The sequence below is a fragment of the Ailuropoda melanoleuca genome, chromosome X (assembly GCF_002007445.2).
Source record: "Ailuropoda melanoleuca isolate Jingjing chromosome X, ASM200744v2, whole genome shotgun sequence".
Classification (NCBI taxonomy): domain Eukaryota; kingdom Metazoa; phylum Chordata; class Mammalia; order Carnivora; family Ursidae; genus Ailuropoda; species Ailuropoda melanoleuca.
This window is the reverse complement of record NC_048238.1, coordinates 39,497,455-39,508,364: the sequence shown is the minus strand read 5'-3', so window position 1 is coordinate 39,508,364 and position 10,910 is coordinate 39,497,455. Positions and strand designations below refer to the sequence as shown.

Genomic DNA, 10,910 nt, shown 5'->3' with positions numbered 1-10,910 from the left:
CTCCTATCCCTCCTTGGTTGAGAACTACCTGGGGGACATTAATTTTTCAGCACTTTCATTTTGTCATGCACAGGGTCCTGAATGCTCTGGTAGCTAGCAAAACACTCTCAGGCAGAAAGTCACAGATATTCACAGTAGACAGCCTTCAGTGTGTAGAGATGAAGGCCAAGGGGCTTTGGATAGGGAACTAACAGTGCCTGCTACAGTACTAGTAACATTATTATTGGATAACCTTGAATATAATAAGTAAATAATATATTTTAGTATTTAACTCTCACTAGTAACAGGTGATTTATGACTATCTCACAGCAGATGATAAGGCTTACTGCTTTTTCAAAAAATATTTATTTATTTAATTGAGAGAGAGAGGGAGAGCACACACAAGCAGGGGGAGGGGCAGAAGGAGAGGAAGAAGGACAGGAAGAAGGACAAACAGACTACCTGATGAGCAAGGAGCCCCAGCAGGTCTCCATCCCAGGACTCTGGGATCAAGACCTGAACCAAAGGCAGACACTTAACTGACTGAGCCATCTAGGGAACCAGAGGCTTACTGCTTTATAACAAACATTTTCAAAAAATGGACCAGGTATGTCTGGCCCGGCCGCTGCTAGGGGCGTGAGATGACAGGCTCCATGTGCTCCACAGCAACATAGGCAGGTCCCCTCCCCCTGGAAGGTTCTCGAAGAAGAAGCCATCACCACCCGGTCTGAGGGTTGCCATGGCGACCAGAGCACATGCCATGATGCTGCTGGACTTCCCAAGTATGAAGTGGAAGAGGAGCCACTGGAAACAAGATACAATGAAACAGAAGATGGCAAATCCAGGAATGCCTACATTTTTCTCCCCTGGACTTACTCGGGAACAAGAAAGAGCTTATTTAGTGCAACTGCAGATAGAAGACCTGATTCATAAACTGTGCACAGGAGACCTGAACATCCCCCCACAACCCTGAGGACAGGTCCCCTTCCACTGAGCCCATCTACAATATCAAGGGGAAGAGGCTTAACACTCACCATGTTCCGCACCGGCAAAATTCCTGAAGAGGAGCAGCCCAACGTCATCACGGGGATGGCTGCCTTCAGCCCTGATTTTAAGCCTCCTGCAGATTACAAACCTCCAACAACCTGTGTAGCGATAAAATAATGATTCCACAAGATGCATATCCAGAAATCAACTTCGTGGGGCTGCTGATTGGGCCCCGAGGGGACACCTTGAAGAACATAGAGGAGGAGTGTAATACCAAGATTATAATCTGGGGAAAAGGGTCTGCCAAAGAAGCGAAAGCTGGGCGCGAAGACGGCCAGATGTTGCCTGGAGAAGGTGAGCCATTTCATGCCCTAGTTACCGCCAACACCATGGAGAATGTGAAGAAAGCCATGGAACGGATAAGAAACCTCATGAAACAGGGTATTGAGACCCCTGAGGACCAAAATGATCTATGGAAGATGCAGCTTCTATAGCTGGCTTGCTTGAATGGGACCCTTCAGGAAGACGATAACAGGATCATAGGACCCTGGCAAAGCTCAGAGACCTGCAGCATTACCAATACCACAGTGCGTACCAAGGATGCCCACAGTGCTTCTGATTGCAAATTCCCAAGGCCTGCTGACCCCCAGTCAGCTCAGGATAAAGCACGGATGGATGAAGAATATTTGTCCCTCATGGCTGAACCAGGTGAAGCGCCCATGGGCCCCATCTCTGGCCCACCACCACGCCCCTGGCCAGCGCACCTGGGCCTACTGTCCCTGCCAACCACCCACCTCCACTGTCTCATGTCCACCTCCCAAGCTGCCCACCCTGAATGATGAATTCTGGCACTTCGGAGATTTGGCCCTACCATGGCGTGCGCAGAGGTGGTCCTGGTGGGCCTGGAGGTGGCCCCCACAGTCTCCCACACCCATTACCCAGCCTGACAGGTGGGCATGCTGGACGTCCCATGCAGCATAACCCTAATGGACCCCCACTCCCTTGGAGGCAACCACCACCAACGCAGATGAACCAGGGCTCCCACCCACCTGGGCTCCACCGCTTTCCTCCAGTGGATCAGTACCTGGGAAGTATGACTGTGGGCTCTGGGGTCAATTGTCCACATCGAGGAAAAGTTACGATGCCAACCACCACCTATGGGCATGATGCGGCCCTGTCTCCCAGTGGACAGCCCCCGCCCCCTCCCTCTTCTCCCATGGCAGCAGCAGCAGCAGCCTCCACCACACCCCTTCTGCTCAGCAGCAGTATGTCTTCCAGTACCCCCTTGCCATGGCAGCAAATATCCTTCCCCGAGGAGGCAATGGCCTGAACCATCAGAGTGAGGACTTCTGGAACCCATTGGTGACCTTCCCAGGCAGACAGCCTCCGCAGCTCCCCTGGTGGACAGGCTGGTTCGGCAAAACAGCCTGAGTTTGTGGAGGGAATAGAAACATGGGGGTTCCATATCATGAAATTTGTATTATTTTTTTTCTTTTTCTTTTGTTATTTCCTTACCTCTTCCTCCCTTCAGACTCCATCCAAGGAGACACTCTTCCTTGATCTTCTGCTGCAATTAGATTCCTTTCCTTTTTGTCCATTCCTTGCTCTTCTTTTCCCAAGGAGAAGAGGGAACAAGTGGTTTCGGGCATAGCTTCAGCCATTAATGTCAGGCCAGTTGTTGGGGAGGGAGGTCCTTTGGCTCTAAGATTTTCAAGGTTGCCATGAGATTTTTTTTTTTTTATAGTGTGAGATTTTTGTCTCTGCCACCTTTGTAGAATGGTGGGTTAATTTCCAGGTCTGGGGTTGATATCCATTTTGACACTCCTGCCAGTGGTAGGTGGGGCCACTCAAGCCACCTTTGGCTTGTCTGCCACCTCAGAGAGTCCTTTCTACGCTTCCTGAGCACCTAAGCTGCCTCAGATTCCATTTGTTCCCCTCCTTCCTGGAAGGTTTCCTTTTAATCCCAAACATCTGAATGTTTTGCAGTGTCTGGGGGTTTGAGCCCCTTGTTTTTCATTCTACTTCCTCTTTCCCCCCTTCCCTCTTCATGGAGTGATTATGTTGACAATAATGTATAATATGCATTCTCTTCACTGGTTTATCTGCAGAAATTTCTCTGGGCTTTTTTTTTTTTTTGGTTTATAATTCAACACTGTGTTAAAGGGGAATATTCTATTGAATACAAGAGCAGTGTGGTTAAAAAATTTAAAAAATAAGCCACACTGAGCTAGTAATTATAGCAATTATAGCAAGGATGTAGTTGGTCAGCAGACTTGTACTCTCATAATGAGTTTACGACACTCATTATAACAATTGAATGAAAATTATATTCATTTGTGTCTTTCCACTAACTGGTTCAATATCTTTACAGACCTTCTCTAGAGATTTTTACAGGCCTTCTGGATGGAAACGCCCATTGACATCTCTCTTGCTGCTCACACATAGCATGGTGTCCGATCATTTCCTGAGCTCCTCCGTTAGTCATTGCCTTTATCTCAGCTCCAGCTTCCCACTATAGGTAACTGTTCTCAGCTCCTGAAGCCATTGTGTAGGTCTGAGAACGCCTTCACAGGGCAGGACCAGCAAATTCCCAGAACCGCAGTATTCCAGGAACAGGCAGGGGAACTGCTGGTCTTCACATACATGAAAGTCTCCCCAAGGGCTCAAGTATCTCAGCTCCTTGATGTGTAACCATATCTGATGCTGAGATGAGCCCACTAAACCTCTCTGCCTCTTCCAAGCCTTTTCCCAGGGAACTTGAACCACCCAACATTGCTAATCCCCAATCTAGGCTCAGGGTCTGTGGGACTGAAACATTTGCTGGACTCAAAATGCGAATGTGTCTATAGCTCACTTGCGATCTCTGTAGACTTACCTCACAAAGTGAAAACTTGCCCACCTGCTTTTAGTAACCTGCTATGGCCTTCTTCCATATGCTTCCTTTTTCCAATAGGTTCTTGCATAAAATGTATCATTACTTCTTTACTGTTTCTGCTGATGCTCTTGTTAGATCTTTCTCCATTCCTTCAAGCATCACATAAACTTTTACTCCGAATTTCCCCCAGTTACTTCTGGTAACACTTTCAGTTATATTTCAAGAGCTTAAAGGATGTGAAAAATTTCAGACTATTTCACTTTTGATTCACACATCCTCTCCCTTTCCTCCATCCTTATCATCTTTGTTGTTTCTAGTCGGAATCTAGCAATATGGGCCTATGGAAGGGAGTTTAGGAGAAACCCATTTGACCTTGGTGGTTGGCTGTAAAGGACATCAAGGTGGCCTGATGCTGGTTCAGAAGTCAATCTCTGTGGCATCTAATCTAGCTGGTGGGGCACAGCCCTGAGATATTTCATGTGCAATTCTTGTGAGTAGAAACTCCATGGTTATAGATAACCAACCCATCCTTGATCCTAAGCAAGGTAACACTTAGGCAAGATATGAGGCTCTTAGCCAAGAGAACTCGTTCCAGGAGATGATGGGTAAGAGTATGGATTTGGACATCAGTAGATCCAGGTTTGAATGCTAGGTCCAGCCCGTAGTAGTCCTGATACCCCAGGGACTTGCTACACCTCAGTTTCTACATCTATAAAATGGTAATAACAATGGGGCACCTGACTCACTTAGTCAGTAGAGCATGTGACTCTTGATCTCAGGGTCATGAGTTCAGGCCCCAAGGTGGGTATAGAGCTTCCTTAATTAAAAAATGGAATAACAGTAGTATTTACTATTGTTATGGGCTTTTTGGACAAGTTACATGGGACCTAACACATATCATATGCTCAAAAATGTCTAATGTATGGTGGATAAGACTCCTATCTCAGCTGAGGAATAGGAAGACCAGTCAGCAACACAGAGGTGGGGGCCATGGCATTTGAACTGTCACCACACCAGAGACATTGGCGTGGGAGAAACATGGGCATTGAATTCACCCACTACAGTAAGCAAGATGGCTCAGCAAGTTGATAGATCTGGGGCTGTTTCTGGAAGAAAAACATGACTAATTGCTTCTGCTGGAAGGACAAGGACTACACAGAAAAACTCTTCATTCTTGCTTCTTTTTGAATGACTATCTACCAAATTTTCACAAGCTTTTCCTGAACAGGGCAACTGTGTCCCACACGATCTTGAGTTCATGTAATCATAGAATTACAGAATTTTAGACTGGAAGGGACCCAGCGCTCCGTGCCCTCTGCATCAACCTGGATACTTATTGCCTTGAAGGTAGTCTGTTTTATTTATGGGCAGCTTATAAAAATTTTCCTTCAATTTAGCAAATCTATTTTATGTGTGTAATAGGAGAATAATGGTAATACTGACTTCATAAAATGGAGTGCAATTACAAGAAAAATTCCATGACACAGAATAAGTCTTCCACAATGTTATTTAGATGCACTACCTGTCATCATGTGCTCATTAGTGCTTTTTCAAATGAGATATATGCCCCCTTCTAACATTCCCCGTCTCCCCTATGTTGCCATATAAAATAAGTGATCCATCAGACATTTGGGAATGATTCTCACGCTCTCTTTCTCACATGGAATAGTCCCAATTCTCTCCTTTGTTTCCGATGTGATTTGGCAAGGAACAGTCCTTCCTTGAAGGGAGATACCTGTCTTGTTCCAGGTGCGGTTCTTCCACTACAAATGACCATAATGCTGGCCCATCTCATGTCTTGGACAGAAAAACATTGGTATCCTCTAAGATTGCATTGAACTTGCACTAAAAATGCCTTCATCTTTTTTTAAAAAAAATTATTATAGAGCAATTTTAGATTGGCAGCAAAGTTGAGCAGAAGGTGGAGATTTCCTATATAACCTACACCTGTATACACGCAGAGCCTCCCACGTTATCAACATCCCCCATCAGAATGGTGCGTTTGTTGTAACTGATGGACCCACGATGATACATCATCATCATCCAGAGCCCATGGTTTACATTAGGGTTTGCTCTTGGTGTGCATTCTATAGATTTGAACAAATGTATGACACGATCCACCAGCATAGAATAGTATAGAATAGTATAGAATAGTACAGTAGCGTAGTGTAGTATTACAGGGTAGTTTCACTGCCCTGAAAATCCTCTGTGCTCTGCTTATTCACCTTTTCCTCCCCCCAGCCCCTGGCAACCACTGATCTTTTTACTGTCTCCATAGTTTTGCTTTACCCAGAATGCACAGTGTTGGAATCATACATGTCGCCTCTTCAGATTGGCTTCTTTCACTTAGTATATGCATTTAAGTTTCCTCGTGTCTTTTCATGGCTTGGTAGCTCGTTTTAGTGTTGAATAATATTCCATGGCCTGGATGTACCACAGTTTATTTACCTACTTACCTACTGAAGGACATCTATGTTGCTTCCAAGTTTTGGCAATTATGAGTGAAGGGGCTGTAAAATCCACGTGCAGGTTTTTGTGTGTTTTCAACTCCTTTGGGTAAATACCCAGGAGCGTGGTTGCTAGATCATATGGTAAAAGTATGTTTAACCTTGTAAGAAACCACCAAGCTGTCTTCCAAAGTGGTTGTACTGTTCACATTCTCACCCGCGACGAATGGGAATTCTTGTTGCCCCACATCCTTGCCAGCCTTGGGTATTGTCAGTGTTCTAGAGCTTGGCCATTCTAATAGCTGTGTAGTGATATCTCGTTTTAGTTTTTATTTCCCTGATGACATATGACATGAAACATCTTTTCATCTGCTTAATTGCCATCTGTATATCTTCTTTGTTAAGCTGTCTGTTAAGATCTTTAGCCCAGTTTTTAATTGGGTTGTTTGTGTTCTTACTGTTCAATTTTCAGAGTTCTTTGCATGTTTTGGATAGCAGTCCTTTATCTGATATGACTTTTACAAATATCCTTTCCTGGTCTGTGTCTTGTCTTTTCATTCTCTTGACAGTCTTTTTCTCAGAGCAGAAATGTTATTTTTAATGAAGTCCAGCTTATTAATTATTGCTTTTATGGATCATGCCTTTGGTGTTGCATCTAAAGAGTTATTGCCAAACTCAAGGTCATCTAGATTTTTTCCTATGTTATTTTCTAGGAATTTATCTTGCCAGTCTACTGTATTGCATTTTACATTTAGGTCTATGATCCATGTTGTGTTAATTTTTGTGAAGAGTATAAGGTCTGTGCCTAGATTCACTTTTTTCATGTGAATACAGTTGTTTCAACACCATTTGTTGAAAAGTCAGTCTTTGCTCCATTGACTCGCCTTTGCTCCTTTGTCAAAGATCAGTTGATTAAATTTATGAAGGTCTATTTCTGGGCTCTCTATTTTGTTCCTTTGATCTATTTATCTGTTCTTTTGCTAATAACACACTGTCTTGAGTAGTGTAGCTTTGTAGTAAGTCTTGAATTTGAGTAGTGTCAGTCTTGCAACTTTGTTGTCTCCTTCAATACTGTGTTAGCTTTCCTGGGTCTTTTGGCCCTTCATACAAACTTTAGAATTAGTTTGTTGACATCCACAAAATATCTTTCTGGGACTTTGATTGTGATTGCATTGAATCAATAGATCAAACTGGGAAGAACTGGCATCTTGACAATATTGAATCTTCCTACCCATGAATATAGAATGTTTCTCCGTTTACTTAGAATATTATTGCATTTACTTCTTTGATTTCATTTATCAGAGTTTTGTAGTTTTCTTCCTATATATCTTGTACATTTTTTGTTAGATTTATAACTAAGTACTGTATTTTTCTGGAGTATGAATGGAAATGGTATTGTGTTTTTAATTTCAAGTTCCACTTGTTAATTGCTGATATACAGGAAAGCTGTTGACTTTTGTGTGTTAACCTGTATCTTACCACTCTACTGTAACTGGTTATTTATTAGTTCCAGAAGTTTTTTGTTGATTCTTTCAGATTTTCTACATAGATGATCATGTTCTCTGTGAACAAAGACAGTTTTATTTCTTTCTTCCCAATCTGTAAACCTTTTATTTCCTTTTGTCTTACTGCATTAGCTAGGATTTCCAGTATGATGTTGAGGCTTCCATGGTCTTCTAAAATATAAACTGCTACCCACTCTAGGCTAACCCTTACTTTGAATTAAATGTGGGACTTTGCACTCCGGTTAACTCTGATCCTGTCAGTGAGGTCTGTCATTAAACTTTGCCAGATATTTTTTGACTCTTGATGCCCTCATCTTTTATGTTAACTATTCCTCCCATCTTTCAGTCATTTGAAAATGCTTAACTCATATATTTTGTGTCTTTATCCAAATCATTTAAAACAGTTTTGAACGAATCAGAAAGATCAAGTACTGCATTCCGAAGTATGCTAGGAGAGAGTGATTATCAGATACAGTTTTGCAATGGACTTTCCAAATTGATTTGCTATCCTTCCAGCATTTTCCATTGAGATCCATACAGAGAATGGAAGAGTACTTCTTTTTTTTTTTTAAAGATTTTATTTATTTATTTGACAGAGAGAGAGAGACAGCCAGTGAGAGAGGGAACACAAGCAGGGGGAGTGGGAGAGGAAGAAGCAGGATCCCAGCGGAAGAGCCCGACGTGGCACTCGATCCCAGAACTCTGGGATCACGCCCTGAGCCAAAGGCAGACGCTTAATGACTGAGCTACCCAGGCGCCCCGGAAGAGTACTTCTGAAACATCTTGCAGAAATCCAGATACGCTAGTTCTATGTCATTCTGCCCTGATGCCTCTGGATTGAGTTCATACCCATTTCTGTGCTCTCTTGTGCGATGAGTCTGAATACTCTTGCATTTACAACACTGTGTTATAATTTTCCATGTTTGTTATCTTCTATCTTTGTATTATGAACTTCTTGAGGCCAGGGACTACATTTTATTTATACCTGTATATCTAGTACCGGCAACCATAACCCACCAGGTGTACCAGGAACTCTATACATGTATATTACAGGTTCCTAAACACCCTTTAAATGTGCTGAATTCCACTTACATATCAGTCTAGTCGTCTCTTCCTTTAAAAAAAGAAATGAAATTAACTTGGCTAGACTTGTTATTAATGAATGGATATTGAGTCATGCAAACACATTTTCTTTACTGATAAAACTGTTTTTAAAAATAGAACTATAAAAGCATAATATTCTCTCATATGCTTGTACCATAATTAATTTAACTAATCTGTATCTTTCAACATTGAGGTTGCTTTAAATTTGTCATGGTTTTAAATATAACTGTGATGAACATCCTTTATATAAATCCTTGACTGAATCTCTGACTGTTTCTTTAGACTGCACTGCTAAAGGATGATTTGTTGTGCTAATGAGAATTAAAGCTTTAAGGACAGAAAGATCGCACCAGTTTACATTCGCATCAGCAGAGAATGAGAATGTTCATTAAAATGTACCTTTAGTAACTGGCTTATTTTTAATCACCAGTGTGACATTTTGCTGATTTAAACATAAACTATTTTATTTTATTATTTTAATCAGTACTTTTTGTTTCTATTGAGGTTGGAGATTAGCCAAATATATTCTCTATGAATTGTCTGTTTATGTCTTTTGACCATTTGCTACTTGAAGTGTTGGTGTTTTTCAATTTTATACATATTTACAGATATAAATTAATATGCATAGGGAAATCTGGAATATTTAGAATGTGATTAAGATGGCATTTCATACTGTGGAAAATAATAGACTGTACAATAAACGGTGTTGCGAGAGATGGTTCTTTCTTTAGAAAAAAGTTAGTTATCTACCTTATACCATGCACAAAATAATTCCCCAGCTAGAATAAAGAGCTAACCATAAAAACAAAACTATAAATTTAGATAAAAGAATATTTTCCACATTCAAAATGGAGAAGGATTTTTTAAGACACAAGATTAATTCTCTGAATTCGCTAAAGTAAAAGACCACGTATCTACATGAAACTTCAGACCTTCTGTATGGCAAAGACACGTAAGCAAGCATAAAAAATTAGTGGAAAACTGAGAGAAAATATTTGCAACATTGGAAGGTAGGCAAATTATTAAGATCCAGATTATATAAAGCCTTACCAATTCATAAGAAAAAAATAGGCAACCCAGTAGGAATTGAAGTGGCCAACCCATATAAAAAGATGCTCAACTATATAATAGCCTAGATTAAGGGACCCCAGCTCTACTGCCCCCCCTACTGCCCCCATGAAAAGTTCAAATTTCCTATCTCCTTCCTTGATTGGATGCCTCTCTTCCTTCTGGCCTCATCTTGGCCCCTCTGTCCCCACCACTAAACTTCATATTTCAGTCATGAGGACCTCTTTGGGAATCCCAGCACCAACTTTGCTGTTTTCTGATATACTGCCCTGGCCCTGTCTGGCATGTCACCTGTTTGCCTGCTAAACACTCGCTCATATTTCAAGACAATGATCTCATCTACAGGAGCTGTCCAGCCCCTCCACCATCATCTTTATACCTCTAATGCCTAGTATCATATATCTGCTACAGTCAATGCTTATTAAATTGAGTCTAGCAATATCCCCTCTTCTTGAGTCAGTGAAATGTACAGAATTTATCCTGTTAGCTAGATAGAATTAGGGTTAGATTAAAACTCATTTTCTGGGGCACCTGGGTGGCTCAGTCAGTTAAGCGTCTGCCCTCGGCTCAGGTCATGATCCCAGGGTCCTGGGATTGAGTCCTGCATGGGGATCCCTGCTCATTGGGGAGCCTGCTTCTCCCTCTGCCTGCTGCTCCCCCTGCCTGTGCTCTCTCTCTATCAAATAAATGAGTAAAATCTTTTTAAAAACCCATTTTCTCTTGAATCCTAGACTTTTTAACTTTCTGATTAACCTTATTTAACTTAAATTACTTTATTTTAAAGATTAAATTTTCAGTATAAAACCTTGTATTTATTTTTAAAGAGCATAGAAAGTAAATATTTTAAAGCATAATCAACGGACCTCTCATTCGGGTATCTAGGAGGAGAACCAGAGGAGTACCTGTCTTCTAAGAAAGGACAGTTTTAGAATATAAGCAGTAGAC

At 41.7% G+C, this 10,910-nt stretch overlaps 1 pseudogene; it reads left to right on the top strand.

Moving 5' to 3' along the window:
• The first annotated feature begins 718 nt into the window (after positions 1 to 718).
• LOC100473992 lies at positions 719 to 2,397 on the top strand (annotated as a pseudogene).
• The last annotated feature ends 8,513 nt before the right edge of the window (positions 2,398 to 10,910 follow it).